Source organism: Argiope bruennichi, chromosome 10, assembly GCF_947563725.1.
Source record: "Argiope bruennichi chromosome 10, qqArgBrue1.1, whole genome shotgun sequence".
NCBI lineage: Eukaryota > Metazoa > Arthropoda > Arachnida > Araneae > Araneidae > Argiope > Argiope bruennichi.
This window is the reverse complement of record NC_079160.1, coordinates 122,706,236-122,722,942: the sequence shown is the minus strand read 5'-3', so window position 1 is coordinate 122,722,942 and position 16,707 is coordinate 122,706,236. Positions and strand designations below refer to the sequence as shown.

The 16,707-nt window shown below is 31.0% G+C and overlaps 1 protein-coding gene across 1 annotated transcript in view; it reads right to left on the bottom strand.

Annotated features, from left to right (window-relative positions):
- The window catches only part of LOC129988512 (monocyte to macrophage differentiation factor 2-like), a 51,026-nt gene that overhangs the window by 27,685 nt on the left and 6,634 nt on the right, over positions 1–16,707 (bottom strand). The window lies entirely within an intron of this gene.

The following is a 16,707-nucleotide window of genomic DNA, read 5'->3' as shown; positions in this document are numbered from 1 at the left end:
GAAGCACTATAAATATCTCAGCAATTCACTATTATAAAATTAGACGGTACATTCCGTTTGAGGAATGAGTTGTTTTGGTTCAACTAATCTAATATACAAAAATGAATTTTTGTTTGTTCGTATCGTATGAGCTGCCGTGCCGTTCACCCGATTGCTTGCACTTGCGCAAAGGTTATAGGCATAGCACAATTATTATATCTAATATATAAAAATGAAATTTTTGTTCGTTCAGATTTTACGTGCTGCCGAACCTTTCATCCGATTGCGATAAAATTTTGCCAATTTATTGCTTGCACTTGCACAAAGGTTATAGGCATAGTACAGCTATCATATCTAAAGTTTAAAAAAATAGAATAAATATTATTTATATTTCTCCTTTATGTATCATTCCATTTCAGTGAATGTATTCATTGGGGATAAGAAATTAAATATCATTCTTTCTATAATTTCTAATGAAATAAGATAGTCGTTTCAAATTTCAAACGATATTTCCAAAATTATTCCTTCTGCGGCGACAACGCGCCGAGTACCAGCTAGTGGCTTATATAAAGAGATGTTCGCTCTTTGTATTCTTTTCCGATCGAATTAGAATGCCTAATTTTAATTTGTGACTTGAAAAAATCAGTAATACAATGCATCAGTGATGCTTGATTTAACTACAAAATAATTCAACTATTGATATATATTCACAATTTTCGTAATAGCACAAATACACGTTATTTTAAATGGATTAAAGAAATTCAGAAATATCTTATTAAACCAGGTGCTTTCCATGAGTATACATGCCAATCCAGGGCAGGGGTAGCCTGGTTGGTAGGGCGTTAGATTCGCATTCCTCCATGGGTTGAGAGTTCGAAACCCTCCGGCCAAAGACTCCCCGTGTGCATGTTGGCTGTTGCACATAATCACAAAGTCCTCCAAGTCGAGACAATACCAGAGGAGGTACTGGATCAGAGATGATCGCTCTCTGGTTCCGATCCAAATTACGATCTGTGGATGAGGGAAGGAAATGTATGCACGAAGTTCGGCCCGTGAAAAAGGCTGTGACGCATGAGTAGCTAAGGCGCACTCTTGACCCTAGATGGCGCTAATGAAATAAGAACCGCTTAAAATGGGCGACTTCATCAGCGGGTTTGTCTACGACAAGTGCCATAAGCAATAACGTCAATCCAAATCTTCATTTTCGGCAAGGTTGATGTATGATGTTTTATCTAATAAAAATGAAATCTTATTAGCTTTATTGCGATTTTTTGCAAAATTTACACTGCAACTATTGTGTTCGACGTATATATGCGCCAACAATTGACTTTTTAAAGAAAGACTTGAGGGATTTTAAAAAAAATAAATTTCGCAATTAACTGGTTAAGAATTGAAAAGAATTTTTAAGGTTTAATTGTAATTAATTATTTGTATTTAATTAATTATAAATAATTATTTGTATTTAATTAATTGTATTTAATTATTTTAGTTTACCAAATAAACATGATAATACAATACAACTTACACGTTGTTAGAAGCAACGATATACCTTCAATAGACATACAGATGATAGTCAAGCTTAGATCACAACTATTTGATAAGTTGACATCCTACTGTTCCTTTGTAAACGCTGTGCTTCATTTCATTTTTTTTATGTATTTAATGAAGAATATAAGACTTGATTCTATCAGCAATCGAGGAATAAAATAAGAGGATATAAATATTTGTATTTCAGTCTTACACCTTCAGTTTTACAGCTTAACCTTTAATAATAATCAGGATATCTGATTCATAAAATTTTAAAGTCTGAAAAACGGTAAATTGATCGTTTAAAACAATGAATGTAGTGAATTAAGAAATGGAGGAAATCTTAAAAATCTGAAGTGTTTTAGTCATCTCACCTCAAAGGCAAAATAAAGTAATAAACCTATTTACAAAGTGATTTAGAGAATTTGTATAAGCCAATATAAGGCGATAAAAATTCTACTGACAAAATATATTACGTAGAATATTAACTTTCTAATTTGAAGCTGAACTAGGGCTATTTCGAGGAAAACTCCTTATTTTGAACTAAGTACAGATGACAAATAGGACACTAGCGTCTGTTTCCCGTTTTCCAGATTTCTTCGCCACACTAACTTGAGGATCAATTGTCTGACATAGACAGCAGATTTAGCGTACGTTAGGTCTACATAAACATTATTTCTCAATGTAATTCATTCCTGAAATAGTGATCCAGTAGTCTCAATATCCAGATGTTACTTCCAAGCCACTGCAGTATTGTTGTGTATATGTGTGTGTTGTTTTATGTCTTTTCATCAGATGAAAGATTTATATTAAAGAAGGTGAGAAAACTCAGTATGTGTGTTAGTTTTACTTCTGTCATACCAACAAAAGTATTTGAAAGGAAATACTTCTATGAGGAAATAGTTCTGCATTGTAGAAATTAAATACTTCTTCATTGTAGAAATTAAATACTTCTTCATTGTAGAAAGTAAATACTTCTTCATTGTAGAAAGTAAATACTTCTTCATTGTAGGAATTAAATACTTCTTCAAATAATTTTTATGGTGAAAATTAAATACTTCTGCAATGTAGAAACTTAATACTACTGCAATGTAGAAATTAAATACTTCCGCAAATACTTTTTCATTGTAGAAATTAAATACTTTTGTAAATACTTTTCATTGTAGAAACTAAATACTTCTGCATTGTAGAAATTAAATACCTCTGCAATGTAGAAACTTCTGAAAATATTTCTGCATTGTAGAAATTAAATACTTCCGCAAATACTTTTCATTGTAGAAATTAAATACTTTTGAAAATACTATTTATTATAGAAATTGAATACTTTTTCATTGTAGAAAGTAAATACTTCTTCATTGTAGCTATTTAATACCTTCTGCAAATAATTTTTATGGTAGAAATAAAATACTTCTGCAAACACTATTCATTATGGAAATTAAATACTTCTGCAATATAGAAACTTAATACTTCTGCAAATGCATTTTCATTGTAGAAATTAAATACTTCTGCATTGTAGAAATTAAAAATGCAGAAAGCCCGGGTGAAACTATCTTAAATTCAAGTCTACTTCCTAAAATGATTGAGCTATTTACAGAGTTGTTGAAAAGCAAATATCCAGTAGAGTGCATACACAAACTAGCTGTCATGGTCTCCCCAAAACTTTCCCACATGCTCTATAATAAAGGTGCTACATCTGTCCACCCGCCCACAACTGCGGTGATATTCCCAAACATTGCGAAATTACTAAATATAGATATATGACGCGAATCTGTCATATTTACTGAATCTGGCGTGTGATCTTCGGCGATCCATTGTGACTTATACAATTGCCTGAAAACCAACTACGTATTATCGCCGCCCTTATTCTAAGAGATGGAGACCGATATTTGACATTGAACTACTACTGTATTCACTAGATCACGAGCCAAAATTTATTTCATTCGTTTATTATTTATTTATTCATTTATTATTTTTTTTAAGTTACTGCATTTACATTCATGCAAAAGTACAGAGGACAGACGCTCAATCCCTCGACAAATTTCGGTTCAAAATTTGACACGCATTTACACTTTGGATGTTAAAACTGTAAATGAAGTTTCGTTTAGCGAAGTTGTTACGTTTCCGAATTATCGCGTTTGCACGCACGTAAAAGTACAGGCAGACATACTAACGCGGCGTTCTTACAAGCTGTCCGCCTGCAGACGAGGCACGCATTCCCCCTTTGACCCTCTCTTGTGGTTTTCATGGGTCCTTTGATGTCCGTCCAGTTTACCGAAAAGAAGAATTTGGTCCAAAATTTGACATGGACCTACGATATAGGTTCCAAATCTGTGTACTAAATTTCATCTATCTAGCTCTTTATACTTTGTAGTTACCGTATTCACTTGCACTCGGACAGTCGAACAGACTTCCTCTGAATGGATTTTATTCAAAAACTTAATAGATATCTACACATTTGATGTAAAACACCCTTATACTTAATGTCATGTTCATTTCTGCGTGTAGTTCACAGTTTTAATGTATCGTGTTAAAAAACAGACATAATTCCAAAAATGTGTTTCTTAGATTCATATATATATATATCTTGAATTATCTTGCAATTATCTCGAATTTTTATATCATACAATCATTTTATTTCTCACTATTCATACAAAATCATTGTTTGATTGATTCGCTCTGGAAACAGTTACATGTGCCAATTAATTCAAATAGACTAGCTTTATAAAACAGAAAAAAAACTATGACATAAATGCGTAACCACGATATTTATGGTGTTTATATAAATGATAATGGGAAACTTTTTTATGAAATTCGTTGAATTTCAATACTCATTTTCATTTTCAAAATACCATAAATATACAGTATGGATTTTATAATTATTACATTCTATTCATGCAGACGAAAAGCCCATTGAAGATGCCCGACTAAATAACAGTGAAAAAGTATGTTCGCACCCTGTGGGTTATTTGCCCCTAAACTATCCATTCTTAACAATTTTAATTTACATTTTATGCAAATGGTGTGTTTGGACCTAAACCAAGTATGCTATGTCAGAAATCGGTAAAAAAAAAAGTATTCTTCGCTTCTTTACCTCAGTAATGTTGCGATAAATGTAATAAACAGGTGATTTTTCATAATCACTAAGGAATTTAATGATGATTATTCATAATTAAGAACAAATTTAATGATGATTATTCATAATTAAGAACAAATTTAATGATGATTATTCACAATCAATAATATGTTTAATGGTAATTATGAATAATCACTAATAAGTTTAATCGCAATTATGAATAATCACCTGATTAATTACATTTTCCATAGCATATACTTTGAAAGAAAATGTCAAATGTCGGCAGGCAAACAGGCGGACATTTTACAAAAATGTGTTTTTCGAATTCAGGGAGCTATAAAACGTGGAGATCGGTCAAAATCACGAGTTCGAATTTTTTAAAGATGACTATACTTTCTTTATACCGCATACACGAGAAAGTTAAAAAGTTGATAAATTGTGCTCAATTGTTAACACAAGTTTGATGCAAGAATAATAGCAGGTGTAGAAATTGTTAACCAAGAGATATACGAAATAAACATGCCTTATAAAAAATTATATGAATATAAAAAAGACACAAAAAAACTGTAAGTGAACTTACTATTAACTCGAGTGTCGTTTTGTTTACACACAAAAAAGAGTTTTTTATGTTTATCTCGTTTTATGTTTATCTCGTTTTAAAATGCAAATCAAATTTCTATTGGCCTACTATTTGCGTCGAAATTATTTTACTATTAAAAATGAATAATCCGTAAATTGATATTTACGGATTTACAGCTTTGTAAATTTTTCCTTTCAAATTCAAATTCCTTCAAATTCAATTCCTTCAAAATATTTTCGACATTTTCTTATTTAAAAAAAAAAAACTGATTTGTATAAACTACAGGACAAATAATTTTCGCCCTGAAAGAAAATTTATAATCAAGAATTAACCAACCTGACGATTTTTTTTTAAATCTTAAGAGATGTTTCGACTGATTATATGTCAAAGGATAAAAGGATTGCAATAATAGGATTTGCGTTTTCTTTTTTGAAAAGCATCCATTGAAGTTCTTTATCTCGTTAACATAACACAACGGCTGTTGCATTAAAAAAAAAAAAAAAAAAACTGATAATTTGGTTTAAAGTCTTTTCTTTTTTTCAGTCATAGTATGATTTTGTTCAAAAGAGCCAAACAGAGTTTCTTTAAAAATTAAAAACTTATTTATGTGATTAATAAATTAAAAATATAAATCAAGATTAAATGTAAAAAAGCTTTCAAAAAAGATTAATTTTATTAAAGATATTTAAAAAAATGAATCGATATTTCTTTAATATTATTTATATGTAGGACATAAACTAATTTTTAGAAAAAATTATGATTTGTTATTTTAGTTTTGCAATAAACTATTATTTGTAAGAAAATTCTGTTTTATTGTTATGTAAATACTTTTACAGTAAACTATCGTATCGTTCAATCTGTCTATAGTTTAACTTTGAAATTCACTTTATTTTATACTAGCCGTCTTTGGCGACCAGCCGGTTCCCCAATCTTAATGCTCGTTAAAATTTCATTGTTAACGGGATATCTTATAATGAATTAAATAAGAATTCATCCAGAATGAATTAAATTAATTTGAAGGATTTTCATTAAATAGCTCATTAAATATTACATTTTGAAAAGATTCGTTTTGCAAAATATTTTAGGAACTTTAATAAAAAAAGGAATGTAAATTTTATAAATCATTAAATGCAGAACATTGACATCTTTTCATTCGGTTAATATATCAAAATTCAGTTAAAATTTTAAAACACATTTCTAATATATTTTTTCTTTATTTCTAATTTTTTTAATTTTTAAAGTTATTTATTTTATTTCTTTCTTTATTTATTATAACAACGAATGCTCTCAGCTTACAAAATTGGAATATTTTGCAAGTTTTAAAGGTGGTTACTAGAAAGTAGTTAATGCTATTAATTTTATGGATGAATCATGTGGCTGTTAGATTGATGTGCGATTAATACAGGTAGTGCGAGAAACCTATAAAATAGAGGAAATAAATACACATATATGTGGTTGAAGCCGAAATTTTATTTTTTGAATGAACCAGCTATTGCAAATTTTGACTATTGTAAGAAAAAACTTATTTATCAAAACAGGAAGTAAATGTGCAGAATCCATCTTTTAATGTTCTATGAAACAAGTTCCAGAGATGCCGTCGCAAAGTCAGAAGATGCTGAGAAGTCAGATTCAGTCTTGTATGTTCTTACAGACCCACTTGATGTTCAACCAGAAGCCAGTGCTAGAGCCGTGTCCCTACCATTGACGATATCAGCTCATTCAAAAAGTACTGATATCAGATGCGGGTCTTGGATATTCATTCAATCTTCAAATTAGATGTCCACAGTCAAAGTCCGGGATACCTCACTGAGGCAGAAGTCAAAATCGGGTAGGCCTTAAAGAGCAAGCCTAAATGTCATAGTCCATGGTGCCTTCATAAGGCTTCATATAGTCACAGAAAAGTATCTTCACAATATCAGAAGAAATGATTTATCTTCATATAAAAAGAAAGTCCGCAGTGATAAAAAGTATATGTACAAAAAATAATAAAAATAAAGTCTGCAGTGGTAATATATATACAAACAAAATAATAAAAATAAAATTTATGTACAATATTTACACGAGTATTTACAAAATACTCAAGAAACGACGAGGAGATATCAAAGTAGAGGATTTTTCATTGCTTCTTTTTTTCGGTACAGAGGAATTCTCAATATTAGGAGAATTTTTGATAAAACTATTGCACGAAGTGAGCAGAAATTATTGTATTTTATGCCAAGATATTTTTCGGTGGTTTTAATTGTAACTGTCTCTTTGTAATGGAGTTTCAAACATAATATGTCCCAAAAAGTTTATCTAGTGCGTGCCTTTCAGCTGAATAGAGGAAGAAAATGTAGAGGATTCCAAGCTATTTGTACAAAAGGCTGTTTTGTTTCAGTTCATTTGGAACATAAATCGCAAGTATGGCACAGGTATTTGCTGGAAAATCATCATAACTATTATATTATCAGTGTTCAAACTAAGTGAACAATTTGTTTACAAAATTTTTGACAAGAAGCAGTATACGTTCATGAACTTTCATTTCATCTCCGCTGATAAACAAGTCAGTCGTTTGAGTGGACGCATCCTTCACAAGTTCAATTTCAGCTTGCAAAGCTACATCTTGACGCCTTCTGCGTTTAGAATCCAAACTGTTCAAAATCACGAAAAAAACCACATATGGAAAAAGATTTAAACAGTGCCAAAAGTTAAAATGGCAGAATATTTCAAACAAACTCCACAACCAGGAGAGCAAAAGGCAAGCAGTAACTACTATCTCCTTCGTCATTTTGAATTGCAGTTTTTAAAATCAAAAGCACTTTGAAAAATCAAACGTCGATTTTCAATCGAAGCAAAGCTCACCGTATCTCAAGAGAAACAAGCAAATAATTAATCAATACATCATTATTCACACTGTTACACCTTTGCAATATTGTTACAACAGTTCATTATTATTTAGATGCTGTTCTATTTCAATAGAATACATAAACATTATTACACATTATTGCTCAAAGTAACAATTAAGGTCTGTCTATTAAGATCGTAAGAATTATTGGGATTGTAATATTATTATGGCAGTTTTTTTATGCAAGAAAATTATAAAAAATTATTTCTTTTTAAAAATTAAAACTTTCTGTGCTCTTTTTTTTAAATAAATACATATAGTAAATCTTACAGAATGATTTTTATCTTTCATAAGCAAAATGGTTTTTTCCCTAAGTTTTTGCACTTGGAATATCTGATTCTTCAGAAATAAAGATTTTCGAAGCTCTAGCTTTATGCAAAACAATTTCTGGTGAGAAGCATGATATACAATGCAAATAAATCCTTGATATATAAACAATAAATAAATGATCTTCAAATATGTAGTAAAGCTTACATTCTCGATTTCATAACGTTTTACATTAATTTTTCGCAACTTACTAGTCTGCTTAAACGGCCAACTCTTCGCCAATCATGTTAATAACAATTAATCCAGTTATGTCAACTGACTTTAACAGCCTACTTTATAAGACAAAAAATGTATTATTGGCTTACAAAACATAGACTATTCTAATTGGTTAACAAATTCTTTTAAAAGATATCTATATTTCCCTTTAATAAGTCTATACATGTCAAAGAATCTATATAAGAATATCATAGTATAAAATCACCGGGGGGAAATATTTCGGTCTCTTACACTTTTTCGCTCTTCTTTAATGTCATGGACTGACGTATCTCATTGTTTCTTGCATGTACATAGAAAATGCCTTCCGGGATGGAATAAATAGAAATTTAAAATATTGAAAAGTTTCCTCTTCTCTCTGTGTCACGAAACTTTTTAAAAATATGCTTATATATATATATATATATATAATATAATATAATATAATATAATATAATATAATATAATATAATATGACCATTTTAACGATGGAAGTAAAAACTAAAAAGGAGTTTCGCTTAACGCGCGATATTTCGCAAAACGACTAGCAAGGAGACATCATGATGCCACTTACTGGTCAATCACCTTGTATTAAAAGAATCATTATATCTACATGGAAAAGGTTTTTGATGGAAAGTGTTGTCGAATGTCACTCCGAAAGACTAGGGCAAGTATAGAACCGGAATCGGCGAGATTTCGTCTATGATAAAGGATTTGGGGCCAGAGGTGTAAAACAACGACATGCAGGATCTGATAGAAAAACATAACTAGAATTATGGAAGAAGAACTCATGAAGCTGCATTCTGTGTCACAGAGAAATATTGCAGAGGAGATTTCGTCAAGAAAGGAAGAAATAATAGAGGCAACAGCTTCTCAACAATTTTCCATTGAAATAAGAGAGATGCTGAAAGCATGGAAAATTATTGCATCGCATGTTGAATTGCAACATCTTGATAAGGCAGAAGCTATGCGTACTACAAATTCTTTTAATTGTAATACTGTGTATCATTTTCATTAAATTTTAAAATGTAGCCAAAGACATGCATTAGACAATTTCCTTGTAAAAAAAGCTTGTATTGTAAATAATAAATTATGTAATTATAAATTTGTTTGTATATTTTTTCAGAATGGAACGCATTGCCATATTTTATATCGATCTGCGTGAAAAAAATTGCTTGACTTAACAAATGTTCGTATTACGAGTAATAAAATTTATTACTAATACAAGTTGTGACAGAGAAAGAGCAGCGTTCTGCTCATTGTTTCATCAGGCTTCATTGTCGCGGCTGACTCTGATTATAACTGCTCAGGACATACAGTATTCATATATTGTTCTTGGGATATGCTTAATGTTTTTTTAAGTGTACCACAGAGAAGATTTCGAAATGGATGATAAACGAAAAATAGTTGTAATGACTATGGAGGAGAAAGTATGCTCTATACGACGATTAGATTCTGGTTTAACAGCAAAAGATATAACTACAGAGTTAGGAGTTGCCAGTCCTGAATTGGTAAAAAAATCGGGCAGAAATGGGAAAGTGGCGTGCACAAGCCAGTGGAAGTGGAATAAAAGTAAGAAAAACCATCCGCATTCTACGTGGATTGAGATAAATGGAGGGCTTGGCACTCAATAAGAAGTGAGAAAAAAGTATTGCAACAACTTGTTTTGGAATGAAAACTTTGTCTTCTGGTATGTGGTCCTCCTACGTTATGAAACAGCTGTATACAATAACTTTATTATAGTTCTTTTAAATTTATTTAATGGCAATCCAAATTGTTATTCAGCTCATTCGGATTCCACAATATAAACTGTGCAGAACGGGAATCCTAGATCTGAGACATAAAGTTGTCAAAAGAATCAGACTTATAGTTTTTGAGCAAAATGCAGAAAAGTATGATGACATATGTAGTGAAACAAATATAAACTTTACTATAAGCAGGAAAACAATATTAACTTAACAGAAAGTATACGCGAGAAATATTATCGTAAAGTCGACAAAAGCGATTTCAACTTGTAGATGAATCACTTTCTGAAACAACCGGTATTTGATATACCAAAACCTGATAGACAAAAATCCAAAGGAACTAGACATATCGGGTTGCAGTTACAAGATAACCACATACTGCCATCCAATGTTTAATCTGGTGACCAAGATATTCCATAACATTACAATGAGCTGAAGGACAATTGTTCCTTTGCATAACAACCAAGCGTCTCTCGCACATCTTTTGTTTAAACTGTTTCTTGTAAGCCTCTAGATTGCAATTTTTATTTTTTTTAATATTTATTATTTTCCCATTTTTTTAAATTTTTGTAGTACATCCGCTTTTCAATCACGAAATACGCTAAAGCATATTTTTTCTTTCACTAGATGTGACGCGGTGCAGTTTCTTATGCATTTTTCTCGAAATCTATGCGCTCTAAATATAGTTCGTGGACCACAGAAGGTCGCTGAAGGGTCCGGCTGAATATGCTCTTTTAAAATGCCTAAAAATGTACTTTTTAGCATCCTAATTTCGGGAATTTTTCCGGGAGAGATCCTCGGATGCCCTTTACCTGGGTGAGTATTCCGTATCTCTAGGAAGATTCGTCCCCCAAGATCGGGATGGTACGGCTCACACATGGCTCACTTTTCGGCTTACGATAACTACAAATATCTACGGGTTGGGAATTCTTTGGACAACATTTACAGTTATGAACAAATTTCTTTTCACCCCCGAATGCCTTGATATATATTTCGAATTTCTTCTTTTTCTTTACTTATGATAAATATGATCGTGTGCGTATGCGTGCGTGTGTGTGTGTGTGTGTGTGTGTGTGTGTGTGTGTGTGTGTGTGTGTGTGTGTGTGTGTGTTGCGCTCTATAGGCTAGACTGTTTCACCTAGAGCTACCAAATTCGGTACATATATATTTTGAAAGGTGAGAGCGCCCATTTCAGACCTATACTTTTGAAATTTTATTAAAAATCAAATATAATTTGACGTTTCTCCGCAATAACTTCCAAAAATATTATAGCACAAAAATAATTGTAACATTATTTTAAAATTTAAAAATATATATATCTTTTCAATAATATCTATTACGAGCTATAATTTATTTTTAATTAATTTTTTAACTATAATAAGTAATATATTTTTAATTCTTTTATATTAATGAAATATATCCTTATCGATATATTTTATTCAAAATAAAAATAAAATTTTACATGCACGATCACATTATATTTGCATGAAAAAGTCAGCTTTTATAAATGTGTTGACATCATGCCGATAAAAGTTCTAATTGAAAGATTAAGAAGTTAATTTTCACTCCAAATAAAGCATAGAAAAGCCTAATTTTAGCCGGTATCTGTATGAAATAAAGTAAATGTGAAATGATATTTTTTAGAAAAATAAATGCATGTATAAGACATCCAGGATTTTTAAAATACCTGTAAAACTCAATGCTATTTAAGGGAAACATGATTTAATATGATGTTAATATGAGTTATGTTGATATCAAGATTTGAAGCTTGAAAATAGTTTGCTGAAGAAGCCATTAATATAACGTTACATAAAATATTTAATTCAAAATTTTAGCAATCATTACTTCTGTTGACCCAGCTGGTCGCCAAAGGTGGCTATTATATAGTAAACTTTTGCTAAGTAATAGTCAACACAAAGTACAAATTGCGTTAAAGAAAAAATAGTTTTGGTACTCACTGTTATCTTTTACCTTAAACTTCCAAAAACAATGATAACATTATGAAATGAATTCATGCGACTGCACAAAAAGAAAGCATTTACGTGATGCGGAGGAAAAGTCCATTTCCTCTTCCGATATTTTTTTCCCGCTCGTATCCGTGCGAAATATGCGTGAGTTCGGCTCATTTACACGATTAATACAAATATTAAATTTATGTGCAACAAAACATAAAATTTTCGTTTTCAGAGTTTGTTTCCGTTCATTAGCACGCAAGAGGCGAACTCTACAGTTCTGAACTCTCTTACTTGAGAGTAAATTAGGTGGGGAGTAAAAAACTTATGGTAATGTAAAAGTAACTGTTAGAAAGTAATTAACTGTAGCTTTAATAAAATTTGCAATAAAAAGTAGATTAGAAAACAGATTTGTATATATTAGAATAAATTCGAATTTGCACAAATGCATCTCTTAATGTATATAAATAAAGAAAACGTAACGAAAGATACTCATATATTTAAAAATAGGAGCAAAATTTACGTAATCACATTCAGCACACAGTAAATAAACCAAGTAAAGACTTTTAGACACTTGTCTTACAACCTCTTTATGACATTATTATGAATTTTAGTTTAGTTTAGTTTTATTAACGCCTCGTTTTAAAGCAACCCTAGGGCTATTTTGGGACGGACCTCGTCATTTTGAACAGCGGTCAAATGACAAGGACGACACCTGAGCTGGCACTCCCTTCTCCAAACTTCCACATCACACCAGCGGCAGGGCGGTTGGCCGCGACGGATTTAACGTGCACCAGATCAGCTTACACAACAGTCCTTTGGTGAAATCAGGTCTCGAACATGAAAACCGTTTCCGAGAAACCGAGACCTTACCACTTGCCACCGAGACCCAACGTTATTATGAAGTATACCCGATAAGTTCGAGTTTTTTGGTTCACATTTGTTTATTTTTAAAGGCACTATTTTCATGTTTTTTCTGAAATTTTAAAACACTATTGCCATGTTGATCATTTCAAAAAAATGTATCTGCCATTTTATTTTAATATTATGAACGTTGCTCAGTTTGGTCAAAAAGGATTTTTGGACCAGAAAACCCCCAAAACCAAAAATAAAGAAATAACCGATAAGGTCAAGAAAATTGTGGTTTTCATTTAGCCACCCTCCACGACCCGCTTTTCGTAAAGAACAAGATTGTGTTCCATTCCAATAGAATCTCTTACGCATAATTAATATTCATGATTTCGTTAACAAAGCAGTTTTAAAACTTCACATTGCAATATGCATGCACGTTTTTTTTTCTTTTCTTTTTTTTTTTTTTGCAAGACATATAGTAATGTTAGACATAGAGTAAATGTCTACAGAAATATTCAATAGAGTCAAGCAAATATACGCATTGTCAAGCTATCATTGTCAACCTCATTCTCTTATGCCTTATCTAGAATATAATTGGATTTCTAAATTAAAATAACGCACTACAGTTTGCATTCAACAGCATGTTAGATGATTTAAAACATACTAATAATAATAATAAAAATAATAAAAGATTCTTAGCTATAATCTTTGAGCTTAACAGATGTATTTCCTAATATAAATAATGCCTTTTAGAACTTATTTACAGATTTCATTGAAAAAAAATTGATAGAAAAGGTATTGATTACAATATCATCTTACTTTTCAAACTCTCGTGAGAGGTCTCCCAAAAACTTTCTCGCATACTCTCTAATAAAGACGTTATGTCAGTTATCGACGCCTTGCACGGCATTGTTCTACAATAGTTACGAAATATTAACCTTTGGTGTAAATTTGGCATTTTTACTAGATCTATCTCTTGATCTTTTGAGAATGTTTTGGCGATTAAATCCTCCATTAAAAGTATCCAAACATCGAATTTGGGTTTCAGACGCATTTTTTTCCAATCTAGTAAAACAAAAATGTGACACATAACTACACTTAAAATCACAAGATTCACATACCAAATTTGATATATTTAAATCATTGTGGCTTGGAATGATCGCGTTTAGATGTTTCTGAAAGTACAGACCGACAGACGATCAGCCTTTTGTGTGATCTTGCCCAAAATATGATAGGTATCTACAATATATATGCTAAATATGTGTACCGAATTTTTTACTCCTAGCTGTCCTTGTTTTGTAGTTACCGTGTTAACTTATATTCAGACAGTTGGACAGAACTCCGAATGGATTTTGCTCAAAATTATAAAGAATCTACAAATTTGGAGTGAAGACCGTATACCAAATTTCATCCGTCACGTTCAAATAGTTTTTGAATGATCTATGTCACAGACAGATATAATGCCAATAATTTGTTTCTCAAACTCCTGGAAGTCTAAAACGTGGAAAATCGTTCAAATCTCGAGTTCAAATGTTTCGACGATTACAGTGCTCTCTCTCTGTTTCGTAAACGAGAAAGTAAAAATGTTTATCAGATGCAGATGATGGTTTTAAATAATGAATGAATATTTTAAATGTAAAGAAAGTGAAACTCATCTCGGTTGCAGCTAAGTCTCGTTGGTCTGAATTTCTAACTTCATTGATTTCATTTTAATTCCGTAAGTATATCGCGCTTAGTGGGCTTCCGATAGAGATTCCGATAATGATTGATTTTCTTTATGAGAAAAGTAATCAGGAGTGTCATCGACCCATAAAAAAATACCCTGAAAACGGAAATAAAATGTAAAAAATGTGATGCAAAACTCTCAAAAAAATTTCGCAAATGAACTGTTTTAAAAATAAGAATGTCATAATTTAATAAAAAAATAAATAAAATTATGAGAGAGCAAAGCTCTGGAGCAAAATGTTTAACTCTTCTATTAATAAAACTAAAGATTTCTTGAAACTAATATGTTTTAAAATCAATTTTGATTTTAAAAAATGTTAATTTGGAGAAATTTCTTTACTAATAAAATAAATGTATGTATTTTTGTATGTGAGTGCTCTTCAGACAAACTGTTTGATCTGTAGCTATCGAATTTGGTGCAAACATATCTTAGAGGGCGGGAACGAACATCTCGTAGAGTTTTTAGAAATCTTACTAGAATCTGAATGAATGACACATTGAACGAAATTCGAACGTTTTTCTGCGATAATTGCCGAAAATATTATTGCATCAAAAATAAACTTTACACAATTTGTCTTTTTAAATATATCAATTTCATGCTCAGGGAAAATTTGCTTGAATTTTGTCAGTTTTATTTTTTTTAAATCTAATTTTCAACAGTAGGTTATATTGCTGCCCTGGAATTCAAACCGTTTTCATTGTTTTTTTAAACATTTAATTGCGTGTTTTCTTCCTTTGTTAAAAGCTAAAGAACAAATCTGTTTAACATCTGCGGAGTAGTTTACAAAACGAATAAAAAAAGGAAATTACAATTTCCCAAAAGTTAGAAAATAGATAAGCCGAACACTTAAGAACACTTTTTAATAGCGCTACGATAGCAAGGAACTGGTTTTTTTTTTATTGGAATGGTCATGTAAAACTATTAAAAGGACACAGCTTTAATACATATGACAATTTGTTATTTAAAAATAATTTGCTGACGGAATCTTGAAGACGAAACTATGTCTTAGAGAATTAATTGAAATTATATATAACAAATATTTCCAGGGAACCAGCTGGTCACCAAAGGCAGTTAGTATAAAAATAATTTGATATCAAAGATTTGTTTAGATAAAATGGATTCATTTACTAAAAAGCAGTATAAAATAATTCACAAATTGAATTATTTGATGACTCTACAGAAACAGTTTGCTTGCATATCGTAAAAAATAGGATAGAAACAAAATTTAGACTTTCGATGATTTGTGAAAATTTCAATAAAATTTTTTTTCGACTTTATTACGTCCTTTCCATGTATTTCGTAAGCTCAGAGCTCAGTGTGTGTGTGTGGTTGAGGGTACGCGAAAAGACAAAAAAAAAAAAAAAAAAAAAAACATGATTCAAATTTTTTTTAAAATATTAAAGGTATTGGCCAATATATCTTTTTCATTTACGAAAGGAAACAGGTCTAATCTGAACAATAGACAAATTATTATTATTATTATTTGCAATTTATGCATTGAAAACACCGTGAATGAATTTCTGTGCATGTATCTGGTTTTTAATTAGAAAATTGAAGGGGGAAGGATCAATAATGATGTGAGGTTTCACGTTGGCACATTATGCGTACTTCACCCTATCATGCCATTTAATGTAACAAATCATCGCACAAGCCTGCGTTATGAAAATTATGATAGGTATCTATAAAAATTTTATAAAACTGTCTCCGTCAAGTTCGATATCTTTTAATAAAAAATAAACATTTTCATCATTGAAATTAAAATCCGCTTTTAAGAAATAACGCACAATGTTGTGGAAATGCTCGATAAAACATGGCTCTGATGAGTTGATGAATGACCTTCAGACAGACGAGTGCATTCGCTGAGAGGGAG